Source organism: Apteryx mantelli, chromosome 18 (assembly GCF_036417845.1).
Source record: "Apteryx mantelli isolate bAptMan1 chromosome 18, bAptMan1.hap1, whole genome shotgun sequence".
NCBI lineage: Eukaryota > Metazoa > Chordata > Aves > Apterygiformes > Apterygidae > Apteryx > Apteryx mantelli.
This window is the reverse complement of record NC_089995.1, coordinates 8,946,474-8,972,075: the sequence shown is the minus strand read 5'-3', so window position 1 is coordinate 8,972,075 and position 25,602 is coordinate 8,946,474. Positions and strand designations below refer to the sequence as shown.

The 25,602-nt window shown below is 38.0% G+C and overlaps 1 protein-coding gene across 9 annotated transcripts in view; it reads right to left on the bottom strand.

The window, feature by feature from the left end:
• Window positions 1-25,602, bottom strand: part of NCOA3 (nuclear receptor coactivator 3) — a 100,099-nt gene that overhangs the window by 38,685 nt on the left and 35,812 nt on the right. For 2 of the 9 annotated variants that reach the window (XM_067307526.1, XM_067307529.1), the window contains exon 3: window positions 9,083-9,139. The exons of 6 other annotated variants lie outside the window; for them this stretch is intronic. The gene's annotated coding sequence lies outside the window, so the exon portion shown is untranslated. Of the gene's footprint in view, window positions 1-9,082; window positions 9,140-20,432; window positions 20,455-25,602 lie in introns of those variants that run through there. One more of the 9 variants, XM_067307531.1, reaches the window with a different exon arrangement.

Below are 25,602 nucleotides of genomic sequence, written 5' to 3'. Positions count from 1 at the left end.
TCAGCAGCAGACTGAGGTGCTATCGTCTACTTAGCTTTTGTATTAATATTTAATGAAGTTCTGCAAACAGAAAACACTTCCCCCTTTCATCCTGGACAGAGTCAGCAAGTCCTATGCAATAAGCTTGTACGACGTGCTCTCCGCTCTAAATAAAAAGTTACTAAAAGCAAAAAAATTCTAAAAAAGTAGGAAATTTACCAAAATCAGGTTCCTTTTACAGGACAAAATGTCCTTCTTGGAGGTTACAAAGGAAGCGCCGAGATAACAGTATTAGAGAGGGAATGGCTTTCCAATGCCAGCGAGGCTGAACTGCGAGGCGGCGCCGGGCGTTTGACTCCTTACGTAACCCCCAGGGCGGCGAGAAGGCGGCGAGCTGCCCGACGCCCGTCTCCAGCACACTCCATCAGGAATCAAGTTTGAACTAATTCACATAATTTACTAAGATGGAAGTACATATTGCTAAAAATTATTTAAATTAAGATTATTAATGCAAGCTACAAGATCACTCTAAATTAGAAGTGGACGTTAATTAAGAACCTTAGAACATGAACCTATCAGTTTGATGATTTAAGTCTGAAAGCATTAATCATTTATTAGCCACTTCTAACTTCTTACGTTTTAAGTGGACACATTATCTCACCTAATGAAAGTTTATTTCATGCCTTGGCAATATATGACTTCCATTTTTGCACAGTCTTGACCACTACACTTTACAATAACGTGCCGCCCTTCTCAGCACACGCTTCAGTCACGGCAGTTGCACAGAACAGACCCAGTACAGAGGATGACTCACAGAAAACAGGTAACGATCACAGCAGAGGCAAACACAAAGTGCTGACTAGCAGTAGATACTAGATGGGATTCGTGCCACAGCTTACAAAATTGGGAGCACTGTATCTTATGGAAAAAAAACCCACATATGTAAATATCGCATTAACGTGCAGCTTTAAAAGGAAAATTCATTTATTAGAAGAGATGGTATAAATCTCAACCACAGTGCTTTTTCTGTTAAAACTGCTCATAGCACAGTTAGGAAAAAGAAAGCTCTTTCACTTTACCTCTATCATGAATTTCAATACACTGACATTTCTCCCTGCAACATGGATTTTTAGATCTCCATGATATCCTAGGAGCAACAAGGATAGGGTCTCTATACTTTCTAGAGGTCTAGAGACCTAGAGATCTTTGAAAATTTAGATCTTGTAAGATTATGGAACTAGCTAATAGTATTAGTAGTACTGAAGACTGACACAGTCAACAAGGCTGCAGTATTTGTTGCAATATAACTCTATTTAGAGCTGGATGTTCTAAACAGGACAGAATTTGCTTTTTTCCCTTCACTAACTTAATAAGTTTTTTAAAAAAAAAGTAAAAAAAAATTATAGTACTTCACACGAGAGAAATAATTTTAATGAATAATTTTTCTTTCACTCTTGCCAAATCTAAAGCAAATTCTGAAGAGTCCAGAAGTATCTATCTAAACACCATAAATTTATGGTCACACATACAATACCTAAGTTCTGTACGTGCACTTGTTTTGCACTGCTGTATCATAAAAAGAAAACTAGATCCTAAACTGGCAAAGGCTTGAGATGCTGAAGAGAAAACTCAGAGCAGACACAGGCCTCATGGGTACATCTGAGGGAGGGGAAAAGGGAAAATTGTAACTAACCTCATGATTTAAAGAAGCACAAAATGGTTATAAAACAACATTTTTTTCATTATTTTAGTATGGATTGGCATGCCTTTTTGATTACTATACAGAAGTGTAAAAAGATGAAGCATTTAAGTATTTGAATAAAAAACATTAAAATACAACTTGAAGCTATTATGAAAAATTTAACATCCACTTGGTTTCAATTTCTTTTTATACATTAAAGCAGAAAGTTTGCAAATCTTCTAGAACTCAAGGTTAAGGGCGATCAGCTGGCAAAATCCAGTTGTCAAAGTTTAGCCAGTGCTTTTGGTGAAACGCTGACAGTTACATACAACAGTACACTCCTGTTAATTCATGCACGCTTCACAAAATATGTTTAATAGTATACTTAAAGAAAAACACCAAAATCCTTAGTATCATTACATTGATTAAAGCTCTGGTAAATTAGGCAATTATGTTTTTTTTTTTTCTTCTTATAGAATACAGTAGATTCTGTAAGATCCTACAGTGACAGAGACATTTTCCTACACGAGCAGACAAAGATACAAGATCTCTTACCTTAATTTAAAAATGACTAGGGAATTAGTTTTCCCTTAAAAGGGAGGAAAGCAACTTTCCAAACATACAGTTTCAGGATAGTTAGAACTCAGACTGCAAGTTTTCAGCAGCAACGATTCTCATTTTCTTGGAGGTAGCTATACACTGTCTGGTACTTGAAAAACAGAAAGTGCTTATGAATTTCTTGGTGAAAACAGGAAATGTAATCAACTAAACTCAGTTCGTTTCACTAAATACATGTGAACTCTCCCCAAATCATCAAGTCCACCCTCCTCCCTAAGACTCTGAATGTGTCCAAATACGTTTTTATATATTATACACATGCACTTTTTTGTTCTCCAGTTCTACTCTACCAGCGTCTCAAGGAAACAAACACTGCTCTTTTGATTTTCAGAGAAAGGCAAATTAAACATGACTATAATATTACAATTAGCATAAACTCATTCCAGCTCTATGGCATTGCTGCAATTGAATCAGACTCTATTATGCCAAAATCTCACTCATTTTACAGAGATGATAGTTTTATATGAAATGTGTTTAGAATGAGATCAGTTCAAAATCAGAGTTTTCTAGGGCAGCAGTTAAAAACTGGGCAGAACATCAGCAATATCCTTGTGAAAGCTTGCCCACTGCAAGCTTAAATTTAGGGACAGAAGTCATTCTACAGCTGCAAAATAACATTTGCATCAAAAACTAATAAAACCAAAAGCTACCTTCAAACAAAGAGAAAAACTGACTTGTTATTTGTCAGAATGAAACATTTACTGTACACACTATCAGTTTCTAACGTGATCTCTGTCAAGCAGACAGCAAGCTTAATGCCAGCTTTTCAACTTCCCTACAAAAAAATACTGAGAAAAACATTCAAAGTAGATGAATATGTTGCATTTTCTACAGCTATTATTCGTAATGGATGTTCCCCCCCAGTATTTCCAATTTAATCTTTGAATCTTGTATGTGAACTGAGAGTATTCACCAAATCAGTAGGCATGGAGGCTGGAGTTTAAGAAACTTGTTTATTCAAAGAAACACTTTCAAGTGTCAAGTTCCAGAGACAAAAATATTTTTTTAATTACAACTTCATTACTGAAAAAAAATCTAACTATTCTTTTTATTATCTGCTTGTTTAAAAAGCAAGCCTCTTAATTAAAAGCTATAAGCAATCTAGACTTTTTATAATGATCTTTGAGCTTTAGTCAGAGTTTTGTTTCCACTGTTGTACTTCTGGCACCAGTTCCTCTTTGGAGATGAGATGTGATCTAGCTGATGCTTGCGTGCCTTAAGCAGCACAGTCATTAATCATCCCACCATACATTTAGTGTATCAGCCTCTTCACTTCATCTGCCATTTCCTAGCGCTTGAATAATCACAAATTATTAACAGGCACAGAAATTTATCCACAGCTGGAAACTGTGGCAAATCCTTGAAGAGCAGTCCTTGTGCTCGTGAGTATTCCTATAAAGCTCTGTCATATTTTGCCTTTGTGGAAGTACTGGGGAACAGTAAAATATAGTTGTTTTTATCCCTGTGCACAGTCTCCTGGGAGACACTGCAAACTTCTAATAGATCTAATCTTTTGTCAGCCTGATGATACGAAAAACTACTTTCACTCTAACTGACCGACTGCGGCAAGTTCTTACACCCCACGTAAAGACCTCTGAAGTCACAACTCTTCAACATTAATTATATCAGATCAACTTCCAAATTTAATGGAATGCCCTAGACCTCAGTATAAAGATCCCCTTTGATTTTGACTACAAAAAGGAAAATCTCAAGTGTCTGCCTTTTACTTACACAAACAACACAAAATTAGGTGTATAAGACACCAATCGGATGCTGCAGTTTTAAGAATCTTTTGTTTTAGTATATAGACAAGACTAGTATTCTGTTCTGCATTTGTAAGAATAAAAGTTGTTACACAATTAAGAGTTTCTGATATTAGCCTTGGAAAAATTGCAATCTCTTAAGACTTCTACAGCATGAGTACCAAGAACACAGCAATATAACGTCTAATGAAAGATTTTAGTTCCAGTCCTTACGATGCATCAAAAACAGATTTTGGTATTAGTAGCAGAGTTATGCACAAATAAATTAACAGGGAGAAATACGCCTTGCCAGCGGTGCTCCGGGTTCCCAGCAGATGAGCTGGAATACAAGCCACCCCACAATGCTTGCAGTACTTTCTGTCACGCTTTCTAAACACTCAAAGCCAGTTCTACAGAACATAACCTCCCACCCTGGACAGCCCGAAACCCTGATTACACACTTCAAAACAAAACAAAACAAAAAAAGTCCTTTTTTCAGGGGTGCAACGTTTCATAAACTGCATGGCCTGCTGCCACAAGTTTGCAGCCAGCTGAAATAAACAGCACTTTCAAGGGCACGAATATTTGAGGGAATAGTATTCCGTTGTTACAAAACACCAACAAAAAAGACAAACAATAATGAGAAACAGCTTAAATAACTTAGCTAACATGTTTAGATTTAATCACTGCATCCTGTAAAACAATGAGAAACTATGCTGTATCGGTGGTGTTTTTACCTTTTGAGTACTCGTTTTAACTTGAAAAGTAGGACCAGACACATGCAAAACCCAGCCTACAGAAGTGATGAAGAGCATGACCTGCTAGTAATACTTTAAAGGCAACACTAATTTTAACTGGAAAATCAAGTAGCCAACCATAAAAGGTATGTCGGTATAAGACAGTTCAGAGATGCAAGGCAACACACAAAACAGCTTCCTGTTTTTGTAAATGCTTGCTTTTGCCACACATAAAGGCAGGCCTGAGGAGCACGTAAAAAAGGAATAGTTTGCTTACAGAAAAATAATTCTGAATGACTAAACGACCCCTGGTACTACCTGCTCAGCTCAAACACCTGCATATCCGTGTGGCTAACACTGTCCACAAGCAAGTACGCATTGCCCTCCCTCCAGGCCTGCGTGCCGAGCCAACGGGTGCAACACACTTGGGGTTCAAAGGAAGCTCCCTACAACGTTCGGCGCCACGGTGCTAAATTCACTGTCCTGACAGGGAGGGAGGGGAGCCGGTACTGAGGGTAGCTAGCAGGCTCCTCTCAAACTAAAACAAACATATCCATACTCATTTGCAAATGAAACTACATAAAAAATAAAGTTATTTTATTTAAAATTAGTCATTCTTAATACGCCCAGTTGTTTTAACAGTATAGATGCACATGAACACAAGGAACCAGGTTACAGTCTCTAGAAAAAAAAAACATAAGTAGAGCTTTAACACTCTTTCAACTGCCTGTTTCTATTTCACACTAAAACTGTACACTCCTTTGCCTACAGTATCTGAGCTGGTAAATTCATATTTGTTGGATCAGATTAATTTTGCCATATACTTACAGTATATACAAGTACATATTGAACTAACTCTTCCCTCTCACTCAAGCAGAATAAGGTAAAGATATCTGTGACCTAAATTTCTTTTTGTATTGCCTATGCCAATTTGCCTGAGAAAGGAATCAAAGGAGCAGCGGTCATTAGAGCTTCAAGAGAGAAAAGAATTGAGAAGAGCATCTCCCCATCTGTGACATCCCAGGGCGAATGGAGACAATAGGCTCCTGTAAGGCCTTCCCGGAGGACGTGGGGGAGGAAGGGGCGCATGCTTTTTTTGTTTGTAAAATGAAGATGTGAATAATTCTGTAAAATGCTGTTAGGAAGCATTCAGCAGCATAACTCAATTAATCTTACTTCTTGCTGAATTTTTAACTAACTCAGTTTTTTTAAAAAGTGGATGAAAGTCATGAAGCAGACTAAAACACAGAGAAGCAGGAAAAAAATAAAGGAGTCTTTGCAGGAGGAGGAGGAGGAGAAAAAGTAACCAGCTAGGTACAATGGACATATTTTATAAAAGCAATCAAACGAAAGGGCATATCCACGGAACAAATAAAGTCTAGCATTTGTATGAACCTCAAAAAACATCATCGTCTGGGCATCAAGGAAACTAGATCAGAATGGTAGAGAAATGTTAAAATAGAGAGCAGAAAACAAAAAAAATCATATTCTTACTAGAGCTCACCAGATGTTGTTCACAGATTAAAACACAGATGACTTTTTAATTTAATTCCAAATTTGAAGTAGTATTTAGGGGATCTTTATAAGACCTACAGGAGTACTACTTAAAATTGAATTAATTGGGTTTGAATACATCTAATGTAAGTGCAAAAAGGCATTTCAAATCTTGTAATTTCATTTTTAATAAGACTTTTTTCCAGGAAATACTCATAGGTACTCTAAAAATACTCAACATTACAGCCACTGCAAATTCTCAGTTATTTAAAACTTACAAGTTTAGGATTTAAGTATGAATTGAAGTGTATGGATTGAGTCAAGGTTTAATTTTCAAAACTGCTTAGAATGCTGCCAAAACACTTTTCCACATTAAACAAAGACATACAGACTACATGAAATACACACTCTACAGTTTCTAACACTTTATGATATTGTATTTATTTTTTCAATATTTCACATCCTTTGTAGCTCCAGTCCAAAGTATTAAAGCCAAATATTTTAAACAGTCTTCATCAGAAAAAAAGGAAAAGGAAATCAGCACATTAATCAGTGAATGTGTGTGCACATAAATCAAACAAATTCTCAAAGACAATATTATTCTCCTATAAAATTAATTGTGTTTAAAGAACAATATGCAGCTTAGTAACACCATGGAATAGGAAATTCCACATCTCTAGTGATACACGAGGACATCACTGCATACTCCCAGCATTCATGATGGAAAAGTGCTTACATTGTCACTCTGTGCCTGGATTGAGGTGACAAGAGAGAGAGGAAGAGACAAAAAAAGATGCCAGCTCTTAAATGAATTTCTGATAATAGCTGCTACACCTACACAGATTCTGGAGGAGAGAGTAAAGACATCAAAAAACTCCTGTATGGTTCTATAAGAAACTTAGGAAGGCTACCACAGGGAAAAAGTCAGCATTTAAAAAGTGGAAAGATTGTCCACCTGGGAAGAACAGGAAAGCCCATAAAGCATGGCAAGTTGAATGTAAACAGGAAACAGAGGGCTAAAAACGAATGTGAAGACTGCCGTGCACGGCACTCTCTAACTGAGGGTAAAAAGATGTTTAAACACATCAAAAGCAGGAAGTCAGCTAGGGGGACAGTGGACCTTTTGATGACAATGGCACAAAAGGGGCACTGGGAGAGGATAAAGCCGTAGCTCAGAGAGCCTCTTTGTGTTGGTCTTCACTATTGACGGTACTTGGGAGATTCCCATACTCAGCATGTTCTTTGCAGCAAATAGCTTGCAGGAGTAAGATGAATTTTAGGGAAATACAGAGCAAGTATTAAACCAGACATACTAGATGTTAATCAGTCCCCAGGATACCATTCATCCAAGAAGAACTCAAACGTGAATCTTCAGAACTGCTGGTCAATCTGTATAATCTGTCATTACAAACTGCTACTATACTGGAGAACTAGCAGGTAACCAGCGCAACTCCTATTTACAAGAAGAAATCTGGAGGGAATATAGGGAACTATGGACCAGGGAATTTGACATTCATTCCTTGTCTGACTTCCATCCATGTTATATGGCAGAAGCTGTCCTAAAAAATAAGATCACTACGCACATGGATAAAAAAGGTCTGCAGGAAAACAGTCAACATAGCATGTCTTCTGAAAAGGGAAAGCCTTCAGAGACTGCTGGGGATTCTGGGAGAGATCTAAACCCTGCTTGAACTCGAAACTTGCAGTTACAACCCAGGAGAGGCATTCTGGTGTTCTCAGCAACAACTCCTTGCAATCATCAGCTCAGTGCTTAGCAACAGCAAACAAAAAGGCCAAAAAAGGGCTGGGCACCATCAGGAAGAACACTGAGATTAAAACTTTGTTTTGTCCCTCTGTAAAACCATGGCATAGTCACAACTGGATGACACTGTTCTGGTTTCTGCATCTCAAGACAAAGGTAGTGGAGCTACAGAAGGACAGCTGCAAAGATCTAGGTGATGGAGTAGCCAACTTATGAGGAGAGGCAAAGACTCTTCAGTCTGGAGTGCTGGAAGCTGAAGTGGAGCTGACTGAAGTTTCCAAAACCAGGAAGACAAGGGTTAAACCACATATGGAACTGGTGTTTACCCAGTCCCAATAGTAGGGGGCACTAGGTGACTCTAGCAGGTTTAAATGATGAAGAAAGTGCTTCTGTGGCCTGTGATCACCAGAGGTAGTGAGGATGGGTTCTAGAGGGACGAGACAAATTCAGGGACAACAGCTTCATGAACAGGTACTTAAGAAAACAGGCAGAGATCTACCTTCTAACATCCCTAATGCAATCACTGTGGATGCTGCGGGGGCAGGAGGTGAAAGGACTGTGCAAATTGTCTAGGTTCCCACACTCTCCCTATCTGCTGCCTCCTACTGCCACTCTCGGGAAACAGAAGATGGTGCTAGATGAAACATTGGCCTGACCCCAGTTTGACTGAGAAATGGAAAAATATGTTGCCGTAACTCTGCCAGAATACCTAAGGAACTAATGCTTTAAGATCTCAGTATACCTTAAAACAAAATCTCCTGAAACACTAAGAGTGCTTGTAGATTAAAACAGATTATACTGAAAACAAAATACTGACGTAGAAATGAACATAAAATTCACAGCAATAGTAAAAAAAAAAGTTTTAATAACATCTTTCAGTAAAATTACAGTGATTGTAAGCAGGGAAGTTAGTACAGAAAAGAGAGAGAATCCACATTGAGAATGTGTTGTTCATACAGATTTTTGAAAGAGTGCATATGATTGAATTGAATTAAGTTGGCTTTTGAAGACCTTAATGTGGATAACAGCTAAGCAACTGAACATAAAAATTTAAAAAATATTTACTCACCAAACAGAAAACTCTGCTCTTTTGCTCTATAAACTTATTTGAGGGGAAAAAATAGCCCTGAAAAAGAAAATGAAAGTTGTACAGAATCACTTTATGAGCTGTATGATCCTCGATTGATCATTGTAACATTTCTTGACATCCTGAATTTGTTAAAACATGTAAAAAGATTATTATGTTTGAACTGCCTGAGTGCAGTGGCAAAACTGTATTTACCTACAGTCTATTTTGTTCAGAGAACTTGTATAGAGACTCCTTTGCCAGTACGAAATGTGATTTTACTAAGAGGTTTGTTGATATAGATTTACCAGGAAGCTTCCTTAGTAGAGATCAAGCTTAAGAAAAACTAGCAGGATTTATCCTACTATGGTGCTATGATTCTGAACATCTAATATTTTCTAAAAGTCCCAATTTCGAGCATTTATCAGCCAAAGACCAATCTGAGAGAGGAGGCAGAACAGTTCAGTGAAAATCTGAACTGTGCAACTCACTAATTTTTTTTGTAATTTCCAGTTTACAAATACATATAGTTAAATATATAGTCAAAACTCACATTTCTCATCCTATTTTTCAAAAAGCGGTTTCTACTTTCAACAAAAAGCAAGGGGATTCACAGGTCCTTTTTAGACTCTCCTCTACGAGGGGCTGCTCAGCACCTTCCTTGTCAGTGCTCAGAAGTTATCCAAGCAAATGGAGTCTCAGTTTCAGCGTTCCCTACACTACTCACGTATCTGTATCACAATGTGTGTGAAACTTCACATTCTTGTCTCCTTCCCTCCTTCAACTGCTTCAGAAAGTTAGAGATAAAACTAAAGATACTTTAGCTCTTTTAATACTCAGTAATACAGACTCTTAGATAATGTGGACCTAGGCAGTCAAAGGCACTTCACATGGTATTCAGGGCTTTGATTTCCACTTAGAGAAGAACTGAAATCCAGTGCAGAATCCCTGAATTCCCAAATTAGTAGTTTTATCTTAGCAATGGCAATCTGAATATTTTTAAATATTATGAATCAGACACCCCTATTATGTAAATAAACCACAAGGTCTTTTCTGTTCCTATAACTTCATTTAAAAGCAAAGAGGTCATCTTTGCTACCCCCTTTTCTTCAGCCAGACTTCAAGATAAACTCTCAATATTTTCAAATTCTCTTTTATGGTGTTGGGAAAATGGAAAACCTTTTTCTTTTTAAATGAAAAATGAGATGCTTTGCTAGTCATGTCATTGTCACAGTTGGGGTTTGAAGAGAAATAGCAAATATAATGAAATTTGAAAAAAAATAGCAGTACTGCAATCTGCAACAGAGACATACACAAATGTGAACAAAAAGCAATTGTTTGCCTTCTCAGACTGATAAACACTTTATTATGAAAAATATTAAACACTACATTAGCTGTAACTTCTAATTGTCCTTCAAAATTACTCTAAGATAAAATATATTACAATAATTTAGGTCATGAACAAACAAAAATAAGCAAATGAACCTAGACAAAAAATATTTTAGAGAATGAATGAAGAGGTGCTTGGCCATCAGTGCATCATGAGAAACTATGCATAGTAAAGATTTGTAAAACTCAAAACTAAAGTTTGGGGTTTTTTTCACATGAGAAGACTTATTAGCATTATTACATAAATAAAACGCCCTATCTACATTATACATACCTCAGACGAAAGTAACTGGACTTAAAACACTCTAATGTGATACAAATTATGTTACCTTGAGCAAGTTTTCAGCTGGGAAGCCATAAGCACTATAATTATGAAAGTATAAATATAGCGGCACAGTAACACAGATACAGTTTACCATGCAGCTTTACACCTACATTTTACCTCGTAGGTAACACAAACATTGGTAAAACAGGCATGCAGGCTCCTTAATTAGGGAATAACACACAGACTTACCAAGGTCTTCAAAAATTACCTCTGTGCTAATCACTTCCCCCATTTTCTAGACTGATTGTAAGTGAACTAACATACATTTGAAACCAGAGAAGTTATCTAAGATTACTCAACCAAACGAGAACATACGCTGCAAATACAGCACCTGTACTGCAGTATATGTTTAAGAGTTTCACTCTATTGTAAAATGAGTTCTGCAGACAATCACTGTAGCAACAGTACAGCACAAAAGTGGATTTCATTATAGCATGCTAATGTCACCATATTCCATCCTATAGAATTTGCTGTTCAATACCAGTGACCAGCAATGATAAAAATAAAGCTTATCTCCCATTTTTGCTACTAGCGAACGCTTTTTAAAACAAAGGATTTATACAGCCCTAGTCATTCTTAACCTCCGCAGTTCTGTATCATGATGCCTACAGCTACTTCACATGGAGAGAAAAAATAAAGGAACAAAAATTTTACAGGCAGAAATATATTTTCCTCCAACAAGTACCTGAGCACATAGAGAAAGTATGCATAAAATTAAGACAGTATGCTAAAATCTAACTTTGAAAGCAAGATTCTCACCTGGTTTTCACTTTTAAGACCATTTTTAAGCACTTGCAAAACATACACTGTTGTTGACTATACAGATGTACACAGACACACAGCGTGTGTGCAGGCACACAGACTCTACCATTTTAACAGCAACATTTCACTCCCACATACAGCACAAAATTGAACTGTTTCAACTTTTCTACATTGAACAGACCACCACCAATTTTTCTACCCACTAACACATTCCTCTTGCATTTTCAAGACCAATGTCAGACGAACCTGATAGTATCAAGCAGTTAGAGTTATTCTCCTCTCATTACCTCCACCGCCGCCACTCCCCCTATTCTTCTTTGGCAGTTTGCATGGTACAAATGTGAAATAAAGACTGTAATTCAACCAAAAATGGGCCTAGCCAAGAAACAAGCTTGACAGACAAGTTTCAACTCACTGCAACCATATTGTATTTACTAGCTGGAAAAAAAAAAAGAAATCACAGTTTGTCATTGCAATGAGAAATCACCCAGATTTCCAGCAATAGTAACCAAAGATATCCCAAGAAAAATAACGTAAGATTTTACAAGAGCTTTCTTCAGGAACAAAGTGTGTGCACATACAAAAGAGGGTTTTTCTTGGGCATAAGTACAGGGCGGGGGAGGGGGGGGAATAGTGATGATGGAAGGAAGACTTCGCAGGATAAAAGTATATGAAAACATCTGATAAGGAAGAAATTTAACATTTGTAACAGATCCAGTAGCCCATCATCCTACCAGGGACACTAACTGCTAAAGAGAAAAATGAAACATCAACGATCTTCTGAATTATGTGTAACACAGAGACATTCACAGGTAATTAAAAGCAACAATACTGGCACAACTACTCTAACTATTTTTTGTTTCTGTTCATAAAGACATTTTCTGCCATGCAATACAGCATATTTTGTCTGCAAGACCAAATTTTACTACTACAGTTTAGGGTTCTCAAGGGTCTTCAAGCTGCTAAATAAAGTCAACTTTTTTTCTTGTTATGATTTGTTTTGTAATTTTAAAATGTCATAAATCAATGCATTAATTGCCTTAAATGAATTTGCAAAGCTTTTAATGACACTAGTTAAAATCTATGGATTATTTCGAGACCAACAAGCCCCAAGGAAGGGACACTTTCTAATGTCATCTCACTCTGACTTACTTGCTGTCTGCATGACTTTTAATAGCTGGCTATGCATTAGTAACATCTTGAAATGATCAGACCAAAGTAAGTCCACTTAAGGTCAGCAAATAAACAGGGAGAATTTAAGAGCTGCTGCAATTACCATCACAATTTTTGCTGAGATCAGTCCAAAACAACACTAAAATGCAGTGGAAATGCTCTGCCTCTTACAAGCGTCTGAGATCAACAGATGTTTAAAAACCTGTGGCTGCCAAACCGGAGCAAGGAAATCCCATCCTGAACCTCCAATTTTTAACAAACTGGTCTGGTAAAGACTGAAGCTCCAGCTTGACTTCCATTCTTCAACTATGATGGCACTTGTGAAGTATTTCTTCGTACTACAACTTGCACAGTTCTCTCCTGTTCTGTTAAAAGAGAGAATAGCAGAGTACTGAGGATGGGAATTCTGCAAAACAGTTCAGACTGTGATTGCCCTTCCTAACTCAAAAAGGTGCATGGTCTTAGGTACATAAAATCCTAGGGACACAAAGGCAGAAATTTTGAAGTCTGTCTTAAAAACCAGATTGCAACATACAGCATGAACTTATGCAAGGGGGATAAATATTGAATAATACTGGATTTTTAATATGAAGCGCTCAGCCTGCCTAATAAGTAGATTTGAAGACTTCTCAGTGAAATACTGTTTGCAATTGCCCTGGCATTGCAAGACAAAAACATCCTGGTGGCTTGATATTTTGTCAGAATCCAACACTGCTCATTGATAATATCTAGATTGGTGTATCAGCCAAGAGACTTCTTTCTATCTCAGACAGAAGAACTAAAGAAACCAAAGAAACTGAGATTGTTCTACAGATGGAGGGAGAGAAAGAAAATATATCTTGTCTATTTTAAAGAGAAAATTACATTCGACTGAAAAGCAGGACGGATGTTAATTAAGTCTTTTGTTAGGGAAACACACAGTGAAAAAAGTTCAATATTACTTACAATATTGGTATGAACATCTCAGATTTCAAGTAACTATTATGAATTTTTAATAGTTCATGAAAACAAACAGATGAAAAGGCCATCATGTTCAATTCTACCTTTACACTAACAGTAGAAGAAACATTAATATCAAGAGACCAGTGGGAAACTGAATACTCTATAGAAAGTTTAGGAAAAGAAGAAAGTAGTAGTATAAAATCAGAAGCAGTTTAATTTCTTCAGCATAACTCCATTCATTGTTATGGTCTCAATGATTCTGATCATTAGTCCTTACAAGCTGCAATAGAATCATTAATTGAATACAATTTCTAGTTATGACCCTAAAAAAGACCTTAGAAAATACTTAATTACACATTTTCTTAACTTTTTTTCCAACACCCTTATTAGTACAGCCCTACAATAAGGTTTAATTCATCTTTTGACGTTAGCAATCTGGATATTATTTAAGGAAGAAAAAAAAAATCATTTCTTAGGTCACCTGCAACAACTTTCATCTGCAAGTGACAAACTTAGTCAGTATTTAGCATGGACATTAGTAAGATATTAAGGAGAAAAATGTACCTCATACTGTTGATCAGAATTTAAGAAGATGAGGATCACAACCATACTCTTGCATTTTATCTTTAGGAGTCACATACCATTTCAAGTTACCTGGCAGCAGACCAGTGTGATCTGTTTATCAATATACTGAGTTACTGCAGTAACAGGAAACTATGAGACTAAAAATAGTCCAGCATACTATTTAGACTAACAGAAATGTTTTTAAATATGAAAATAATTATTACTTTCAGATAACTTTCAGGGGATTATTAAGCAAGAATAATTACATAGTTTTGAACATTTAAGACAATCACATCATTCTTTAAGGCATTTGAAGCAAGTAGAACAAGTTTTTTGTTATTTAGCAAATGTATACTAACTGTTTGCAAAGATATCAAAATGGCTATTTAATCAGTTTGTTCATTATTGAAAGAAAATTCGTCTCCACTTTTTAAAGTTTTTAAATAGAACCTTTAGCATTTTATTCTAATAAGAAATAGTATTTTTACTGTATTTAATTCCATGCTTTCTAGGAACTGTATGCTTATGAAACAGTATCATACATTCAAAACAATCCAGTGTATTGAAAGTACAAACACTTTACTGGTCCACTTCTGAAGTTCACTAAAACATTTGCTAGCAATAAGATATTTTTCAGCTTTAAACGTTTAATTTTACTCTTACAGGGTTTACATTATAGTGCCAGTTTACATAATGTTAATGCTTTTACTAAATTCTCTATGCAAAAAATCGTTACAGGTTTATATTTTGGATTCATCTGCATGACAGTTAATATTTTCCAAACAAAATGTTCAAAGTTGCAAGACATATGCTGAACATGTGTATACATGCAAAGCTTTGAAAGTTGCTTAAAAATTTGTTTTACTCTTGTAAAGCTCCTGTTCCCCTTGATAAATATCAGTTGTCAGGCAATGCAGCCCAATACACACTATTTTTTCCCACAAATCAGAGCCCAGAAAAATGCAATTTTTACTTCCCCAGCTGAATATAATGCATTATACATGGCAACATCTACCCAAGGTCAAAAGTTTGGAAGTTAAAATTTTAAAACATGAAAACAGGGTAACACTACATGGATAAAATCATCACACTGTTACTAATGGAAGTATTTTCAAAATCTCTGGTAAAAGTTACATATTACACTCTAATACACATATTCTAGCAAAGCAGACACATCCAACATGAAACCTAATCAAAAAAAAAAGTAAGAGGAAAAAACTTTTTCTTATTTCCACTGCCAATTTCTGTGTTTCTTTTCTTTCTTTGTTCTTTTTTTTCCCTTTTTTTTTTTTACAATGAATTTTTACAATTTACATAAAAATACAGTCACTTTCTCTCCTGGGTGGATGAGTATGAGACTGGCATACCAAAATAGAGGAAGTTGTCACAGCTTAAAGAAAGATGTTAACTACAGTGTTCAAAAATTCAAGAGCAAAATAAGCTTTAAAAAAATTTTCTTTTTTGTGGACTTGATTATAGCAACCTTGAATAAAACTTCTTCCAATAAGGTCTTGTTCAGCAGCACGAACTTAAACATTTCCTGCCCTCTCCTTATAAAATGCTAGCTGTATCTTGCAGAATTAGCCGAGGTGCATTGCAGCGAGCACAGTATTGGAACACTAATTGTATAAAAAAGGTTGTGGTGGGGATCAGATTGTCAGAGCTTACCATTAGGAAATGTTACTTTCAAATGTGATATAAATAGGTCAATTATTCCTATTTACAGTGCAATCCAACTAAGACCCACTGGTTCTCCAGCTCCCCCATCCGAAACCAGATTCAATTTATCATTTCGTGTATATGAAAAATGATCACTCAGCTACCGTTATCAAGCCAGGCAGTGGCTTGGTACTAATGTACTTGAAAAGGTTTCACTGTGACTATCATGTTAACAAGGAGGTTTCTTTTTCTGCAGGTACATCTAAAGCACTATGATAGTCTTTTGTGAATTTTTAATAAAAGTGTCAAGCTCATTTTCCTGAGCAGGTCAAAAGCTCGGTGTGTTGAGAGATCATAAAGTACGTGTGTTGTATCAAGCACTTTCCACCTCTGTACTTATATAAGTATTTTGATCACCTGAAACTTAATATACTTCTGCTGGGATTTTCAAAAGCACTTACCATTGGTCTAACATGGCTTCATTTGAATTCAGTGAGAATTCTGTCATCAGCTCCAGTAGAATTACTTAGGCCAAAAGTAATATTTATTCAAAATTTTATCTTCAGTAGGAAAAAAAGATCTCTTATCTGAATATTCTTATTAACATAAAAGGAAAGATGCAGTAAATATGTTTTGTCCTATCAGGAGACCTAAATTTTATTTAGAACTGGTTATTTCCCAGGCTATTTAGAAACATAGCTGTAGACACAGCACACAGAGCCAAAAAAAAAAAAAAAAAGTTTAACTATCTGTTTGCTCAGCTGTATGTTCTCGTACTATGATCTATGTTGAACCTGATGTCTAAATTTGAATAATTTCTATTTAAACTCATTATTCCAGTCTATTTGATGTTTTGTAAGAACATCAACAATAACCTAATAAAAACAGTTATCTGTGTCCCACAGTATTCACAATTTTTATTTAAATATGACACGGAGAACTGACCACTTATTTATAGCTGTAATAAGTAATCTAAATTTTCTTTCACATTGAACGTCACTGTTGCAGAAATCAAACAACAGTTGCTGAAAACAGTGGCAATTTACCAATTAGACTTACTACAAAAGTTGCAGTATCTGTAGCAATGTAAATATCAAAATGACATCCCTTGACCAAGAAGGTCATTACAAGCACTAATCAGAGCAAACACTGGAGTTTCAGCTGTATACAAAGGCTCTTCAGATTTTTATAGCATAAAGAACAGCAAAGTATGAAAATTTCCCCTTCCGCATTTGGTTTACAGCACTCATTGCAACTGCCCTGACACCAGCATTGGCGATGTGATACTAGAACTGACCAACCAAGGCAGAAGCCCTAATGAAAAGGCTGCAACCTAAAATAGATGAACTATTAATACCACCAAGATGATGTACGGTTCTCAAGAGCAATGTTTGTGTGCTCTGCTTAAAATGAATCAGTATCAACATTACATATTTCTTAATGCTATAATCCTCATACCAACGTTTCAAAACAGCTACTTTCAAAGAGACAGATTATTAAATATATCCACATATTAGTGTATGTAGGTATACAAAAAAAGGAAGGGATAGGTACTAAGAATGACAAAAAAATGTCAGATTAAGTATCACAGTGTACCTACCATTGACCAGCAAAAATAGCCAGTGAAGCTGAAAACAGTTCATTCATGTCAGCCATAACAGCTCTAGTTTGAAGCCTTAAAACATTACAGAAGACATACAAACACTTCACTGAGAAATTTTAGAAATTTTGCTTAGTCTTTAAATGATATTCTCTAATTTTCCCCTTGTCCTCACAATTTTTATGAAGACTGCTAGATGATTTCCTTCCCAAAATCTTTTGATCTTAAAACCAAAGTGAAATTTAGTTTGGAGGAGAGGTAACCTTCATCCACCTGTAATGAAAGAGTTAAAATTCCACTATTTGTAAATGATACCATAGCTCTGGATTATGAAAGAGCCACGAGTCCTGGCATTTTGCAGTAAACACCAAATAGTTACTTTTACTGCTTTAGAAATTACACATCTTTCCTAGATCGAGAGGTTCTTTCAAATTCTAGGATCTTTGCAGAAGAACTCTGACTCCGAGAAGGGATATGTTATCTATCACCTTTGGGCAACTGCGGAGATTAGGGCTTCCTCCCTGCTGTGCCCACATGGCAGCTAGTCACTGTGGTTTCCTCCGAAGCTGCTCAGGTGACACCCATCACAGCAGAGCATTTTAAGCACAATGAAAGTGGGCTCTTAAAATACGGTTCTGCAAACTGCAGTGGTTCTGCATTGGCAAACAGCTGCCATGCAGCACAAGCAGGGCAGAAGTTCTTCAGTTACCCATCGGAGATCCTAAGATACCAACAAAAGACCATCTTAGGTCTGCTAGCTTACAGGACAAAAAAAAAAAAAAAAAAAAACACCTTAAAAACCACTAAATCCTTTCTCTTTCACTCCTCAAGAAGATGGCTGATTTTTTTTTTTAATGACTGTACTTTAAATACACCAAATTAAGTTTTCTAAAAGCAAAAACTAATTTTGCTTTTACAGCCAAGCAAGCCAGCATCTTCCTAACTTTCTGAGCCAAGGAACGACTAGCAGCCTTCTAAGTTTCTCAAAGGCTGTCCCTGCACCTCTGTGAAACCTTTGACTGAGGCAGGCTATGAAGAGATCACGAATGGTACACTACTAAAAAAAAGCTCCATGGAACAATACTAATCATGCTTTGACAGACAGTCAAAGCAAGCAACAAAGAAAATTGCAACTTCAGAGTGCTTTACTTTCAGAAAGACCAGAAAGGGCTTCTAAAGACACCTAATTAACATTCAATATTACATGCCCATAAAGTAACAGAAAAGGAAAAGAGAAGGGGTATTTCCTTAATATAAAGGCAGTGTTTCTACCACTAGTGTGTTGATTATCAACAGCTGTTTGCCATAAGGTCGAGGATTTATCATGCCATGTGATAGCAGAGGTGCAGTACTCCTCAGTACTGAAAAAGGGTGAGGAGGCAAACAAGTCTACCAAAGGGGGGTTTAGCTTCTGGGAATTAGTAGCAAACTAATATATACCGCAGAATATCCTTTAAATATAAGTTCTACTAACTACAGCTATAAATATTCTCCTATCCAAAAAATGCAAAATACTTTTAAAGATATTAACTTGTCTAATATAATGTGCCTAAGTTTATAGGTGAATTTTTTTCTTCTTTATCAATTTTAAATGTATTGACTTTCATTTAACAGGATTCCCCCACTGTCCCCCTGCAAACATAAGACTCTTATTCTCTCCAAACATTTTTTTCTGCCTCTTACAGCAGATTTAAGGAAGTTCCATGCTGATCTGAATTTTCTTCACTTTCAATTTTAGGATATTTTAAAGTAGGTGCCTTACTGATTGAAATCTTCAATTCAAATACTGTCACTACAACGAACTGGTGAAGTTGACACAGGACCCAGGAGAACATTACATAGGTTGTAAAGAGGCAAATGAAAAAAGAAAGAAGTCCAAAACAAAGCAACCTTTCCTACTTTTAACAGTATTGGAGGGAGGAGAAAGGGAATGACAGCTTTTGAAACAACAAATCACCTAATGAATATTAGAAAGTGGAAAAGTGAAAAGGAAGCATAAAGTTATCAATATATTTGCCATATACCATTTAAAAGTATTAATTCAGAATTCTTGACATTACCACCAACATAACATGGGAAATGACACTATTTACACAAGTTTTTTTTCTGTGAACAATGACAATCATAGATAAATTAAAAAGGATACCGAGACCAACATAGAGCTTGCAGTTCCCCTTCTTCCTCCTCCTCTACTTGCATAGCCAAGATAATTCAGTTCTGCCCTCTCCATTTATATTTATGTTAAATAAGCATTGAATGAAAAGCAAAATTATTTCTCCTACTGTGAGACATAAGAAATCCTTCTTGAAAGTAAAACAAACTTCTTTTCATAATTTTCCATCTTCAGTACACATGGCCCTTTTTTCTCCATAGGACAGACAGAGCCTACAGCTAGAAAAAAATGTAAATAAGCATAGCTAATTTTCCTATTCTCTATCACATCATAGCCTTGAGATTTATTATAAAGGAATGTTTACAGTTCTCTGTTCCACTGCTCAAAACAGGAGTATGTTTAAGCGGCAACATCCAAAAGGAAAAATACTCATCCTCTATTTTCGCAGCATCATCACCAAACGGCTACAATATCCTGTTGGAGCTGGCAAGACAAAGGCCTACCGGTTTTGCTGGCCTATCATTTTTGCCATGAATCTATCTGTCTTCATCAGATTCTTGACTTCGGAAGACATTCCCTGATTTCACTTTGAGAATGAAAGTTGACTAGTGTAAAGACTACTTATTTTATTGTGCTTTTAATTTAATTATCTTGGAGAAAACTATGCATTTTCACATTCATCTGTTTGGAGAGAGTGATCAATGGGCATGGTGCAGCGATATGTCATGGAGAAGTTTTTATTCCACAAACTGTAAAACTGATCCCTTTTGTTGTCTTAGTCTTCCTGCTCTGGACTTCAACAGACTATCATAAGAAGGCTACATACCACAAATGGGCAAATGCAACAGTTATGGAGCACTTCAGCCAGTTTTCTGTTTTCCATCTGGCATCTGTTCATGGACGCAATCTCTCTATTATTTAAATTTCATGCACTGCTTTGAGAAAGAGCCAGATGGGTTATGCTGATAATCAACCTACAAGACAAGTGTTATTTACTCAATAAACATCAGAAGAGAAGCTTGGAGAAATTAGTGCTGGTGGTCACTTAGGATAGGTAAGAGCAGCTTTCAGGAATACAAAAAAATAAGCTGGAGGTAAATGACAAGGACAGCTCTACATTAGCAGGTAGAATTTCTTTGAGCAATCCTACCCGGTCCTGCCTCTAGCCCCAAAACTCCCACACAAACAAACAACTGGAAAATAGGTTTTAAAGCTATACTAGAAATAAAGCAGACTTTTCCCAAAACATTGCAGAATAAACATCCTGCTCTGCTCTTCAGTAAAAGTCAGCAGCAAAGCTACGATTTACCCTCCTTGCGGTTTGTGAGACTGAGAAGATCTCTACCTAAAACAACCTATTGGGGCACATTAACCCAGAGACATGTAGGAGCAACAACCCTGCAGATAATACCACCTACAGAGATTAGAAAAGCATAAAATCCTTTCGGCTATAGCAACCAATCCTTATACTTACCACATTTTTCAAGCAAGTGCAGAAGGCTACACGTAGTTCACAGGTATTTAGAGAAGATCTGCTTCACTAGGATCGCACCACTCTGCTCTGCATAGTTTTGTGTGTGCACATGCACACACATACCTATATATACAAACATATATATAAAAACACTGATTCCTGAACTCTAGTGCTGGAGAAACAAGATCGTAAGTACACATGCATACACTTAAAGAAATCAACATGTCTACAGCTTAAAAAGTTTTGCATCTACCCATTTTGCTACATCCTGATGGCATGCAAGAGAACTTAGAAAAATTAAGGCCATGCTAGCAAGGAAGGTGAGAGAATACACACACTGATTTTATTCACTGTCTTTTAGGAAGTTGCTGTTATAAACCTGCTCCAAGGATAGAACAAAACTGGATTTGAAAGTTAGTTGAAAGTGCTTTTAAGACCTTTAGTCCTGATCATTAGATTTCCTACAAAAGCTATGTCTCCATATCTAACAGCTCTTCAAAGAGGGATTTACATTTCCAAAACTCTACCCAGCATTACTGCAGAGGACCCACAGGGACAAGAGTTCACTCTTCACTGGAGATCCCCAGCAGGATCCCCACAGAACTGCCTGGGGACGCAGGCCGACTGAAGCAGCAGCAGGGGAAAGGCTGCTTATTGAATCCTGTGACAGGAGAAGCACCTGGACTGCAGATAGGAAGTTTCACCTCCAGCTGAAAAGGAAATAAAAGGAGAGAAGGCAGGAACACATTGGTAGTAGAAAAGAAGACTGTAGACTACTGCAGGCTTGCATTTTTCAGCATCTCATTTATGCCAGAACTGACACCTAGGAACTCATCTGGGGGAGGCAGGGCTGCGAGGTGACTAGCTTTAATACTACATCCCAGAAGCCGGCTTACCACGCGACTACCTGACCAGAGCCAGGAGACCTAGGGGAATAAGCCTGCAGACACTTTGAGGCAGACTACAGAAGCAAAGTATCAACGACGATTTTTGAAACATAAAGCCATGTACTCAGCTGACCAGCTGTGCTCCAGAATCTCCTCTTCCTCATCTTCCACTCCTTTGGCAAAACAGGACAAGAGGAACGGCTCACTCCAGACAACGGCTAGAGTAGATGAGAATACCTCAGCATGAACTTGCCCATTTCAAATTTCTCACAGTTTGGAACTCTTGGTGGGGGGGGGGGGGAATCCTAAAAGGACATTTTGCAGCCTCCAAAGCAGCTGGCAATTAGCACGAGGAAAGTGAAGAGATGCAACCAACCTCAAAGTCTACCCTGAATAAACAGAGTGGAACAGCATAGAGCTCAGTAGTTTATTTTCAGTTTGTGACTGCTCATTCTGGGCTTTTAGGTTACAAAATGCACCAACAATAGCCATTCAGGCTATTTTTATTAGAAATAAAGGTTGCACTACTCATTTTTGCATGTTGAACAGTTAGTTGTTAATAATAATCTTCAAAAGCCATAAATCAGCCAATTCCCACTCTCCCGAAAAAATGATACTTTAAAGTTACAGAATTTACAAGCCTAGTGAAGTTTGTGTTTCCTTAGTTTCAGAGTCAGGGTTCACTTTTTGCCAGTTCCCTACCCTAATGCTGGCATACACAGTAATGTGTTCAGAGATTGCCCATTTCTAGCATATGAGCAGTTAAACTTTTAGAAGAATAATTCACAAAGATCAATACCAAAATGCACGTGCAACTAATGCTACCACAATGCAATCATGCAACTGTACAAGAGAAACCTTTGACATAGGGACATTTAAATGACAGTTAAATAATGGAGTCTGCAGGTGATTCTTAGTTCCTAATAGTTGTTACTCGACCACTCTTCTTTCCTTTAGAAAAGTATTTATTTCATCTCACCGTGATAGCAGTATGATTTGTTGCTTCGGTGCAGCTCCATTGGGAAGGCAGACGAACCGCCATGAGAGGGACAATGAGGGACAGACAATACGCACACAAGCGCAGTGAAGACAGAACAAAGAATGACAGGGAGCAGGGAAAAATAAAGTATGTAATAGCTGCTGCTTGGGAACACTAACGGGAACAAACAGCGAGGCCACCAACTATCATCACAAGCGCGTGTTTCTTTTGCTGTTGCAAGGAGAACTGCGCACAAGGGGGGGCAGGGGATCTGCTATTAATCATATCATGCTCATTGTTCCCTCGATGCGGCTGGCAGTGCTTCAGGAGACTCCCTCCTCAGCTCCCAGATAAAACCGTAGCAAGAACAAGAGGCCAACACCAAACCCTCACCATCTTGTCCCACTACGCTAACACTGCTGTAAATTAAACACTTCTTAACCAGGAAAGAGCTACTCATTGAAGTGCATTTTTAAAAATTCAAATCACAGCAGTTGAGGCCTCCTCCCCACCCTAATCTCATTAGGAAAATGAACAGGCTATATAAATCTGACAAAGCTATTTGCAAGAACAAGCCACTAGAGAGGTGAAAACAGCAGCCTGAAGTAGTCAAGAGTCAAGTTTCTTTGTCAAGGAAGAGTTTTGAATGTTATCTCTAAGTAAGGTGCTGAGTGATTCCTTGATTAAGTGGCACTTAACATTCAGTAAGCTTAATGCTGCAGGACGAATAGCAGGCTAATACCTGTGCTGCGAGGGGGAGGGGGAGATGGCAGCTGATGCAGTGAAGTAACCAAGTCAGCTATTCTTTTGTCAGTAAAAAGACAGACATGTTTAAGGGGCAAGAAACACGAATTAACTAAACCTTATATTCATACTTCATTGAAAACGTAATGCTGCTTTAATTCGTCTGGTTTGGCAAAGCCACAGAGGGAAGGTGAATGTTCTTGACCACAGATATTTGGATTTTTTTAGGGCCAGAATCTGTGCAGCATGGAACTGACTTGCACTGTAATGGGCTCCAGAATTTGTTGCAGTCACCCTACCCCAATAAAAAAATTGTACAGTAACATGGCTACCATAAGCCTGCTACACTTTGCAAGTTGTGGATTAAGTTGAGCTGGCGCTGCTCGTTTCCCAGACTGCACAAATACGTTCCTTTACTTAAGGAAGATATACAGGAACAGAAAAACAGTACAGAAAAAAGAAGTCCGAGAGGTAAAAGCGTATTTAACACAGCAACTTGTGAACTAATCAGTAGTAGAGAGAACACTCCTACCTAAGATTTTAGTAAGAAGCCATCGCAATCTCACAATTCAAAGCCCAAGTCCCTTTATTAAGAGGCAGGGCTCACTGCAGCCGGCGTGCCAGTGCGCCTGATGACTCATCCTCCCTTCCCTAGTTTCTAATTAGCCGTGATAGTCAGCATCAATTTGGGCTTTTTTTAACCACACAGAAACCATCTTGGAAGTTGAAAAACGGATTCCTACTTGTTTACTGATCAGAGTTTTAAAAGATCGCTGGCATTAGTAGCAAGATATTTCCCAGCTTTACCGTTAGTTGAACACGCCAGCTACTTGCTTGTGCTTGTTCTCTGCTACTCCCCCCCCCCCCCCCCCGGAGAGGCTGCATGCAGCACGGCACGATCACAGCGAATACATACAGGAAGGGGGGGAGCTCTGCTCTTGGCAAGGGGAAGGCGTTCCACAAGAACTGCTACAGGGTCAAAAGTTTACCGTGGTTTCAATTTCACCTTTCCGCAACCAATGGGAGCGCCGAGGCTGCAGGCAACCGCGGGCGCAGCGCGGCCCTTAACTCCTTGCGGCCCGGCGGCGAGCAGCGCCCGGCCCGGCCCGGCCCGGCCCCGGCGGCAGCCCGGCCCCCGCCCCGGCCCCGCCGCGGGGCGCCCGGCCCCGGCCTGCCAGCCGGGCACTCTTCTTAGCGTCGCAGTAGCAGTATGTCGGAGCGAGTCGGGATTTAAGAACCGTAGAAGTGGGTTCCCTACCCCCATGTTAGTTGAAAACCCAGTCGGTCGTCGCAGGAGTAGGGCAGACGCAGGGCAGTATCAAAGCAGCATTGAAATATGGAACTGTAAGTGACAACAGGGAGATTGTCTCGGCAAACAGGAAAGACTGACCTTGATAAAGGGGCGGGGGGAGAATACTAGAACAGAATTGTCGGAAAGGATTCCTAACACGCAGTCAAGATCTAAAGTGATTTACTTTCCTTCTTGACAAAAAAGAATCAGTATTGCCCTTGGCATAAGGCTGGGCAGCCCGAAGAGTACTGCTGCCAACACTGTCCAGAGTCTCCATAGCATCAATAATACTCTGATGGTTCAAGACATTGACTTCATTAAAAAGGGAAAGAAAAAAGCATACAGACACCCTGTGTCCACCCTGAGAAGGACGGACATTGAATCGGTGGTTCTTCCTCATGAAAATCTTCAGGTCTTCACCATCTTGCAACAGGAAAACAAGTAGCACCTACAACCCTCCATCAGACACTACTCAAGTATACAGTTGCCTACACAAGATATTGTCACACACTAGGACAGTATAAACCCTAGTACACAAGGTGAGTGACCGCTGCAGCAGCTAGCAGACAAGCACAGGGAAGGGACAGGAATGAGCAGCCTCAGGTGCATTTGATTAATGGA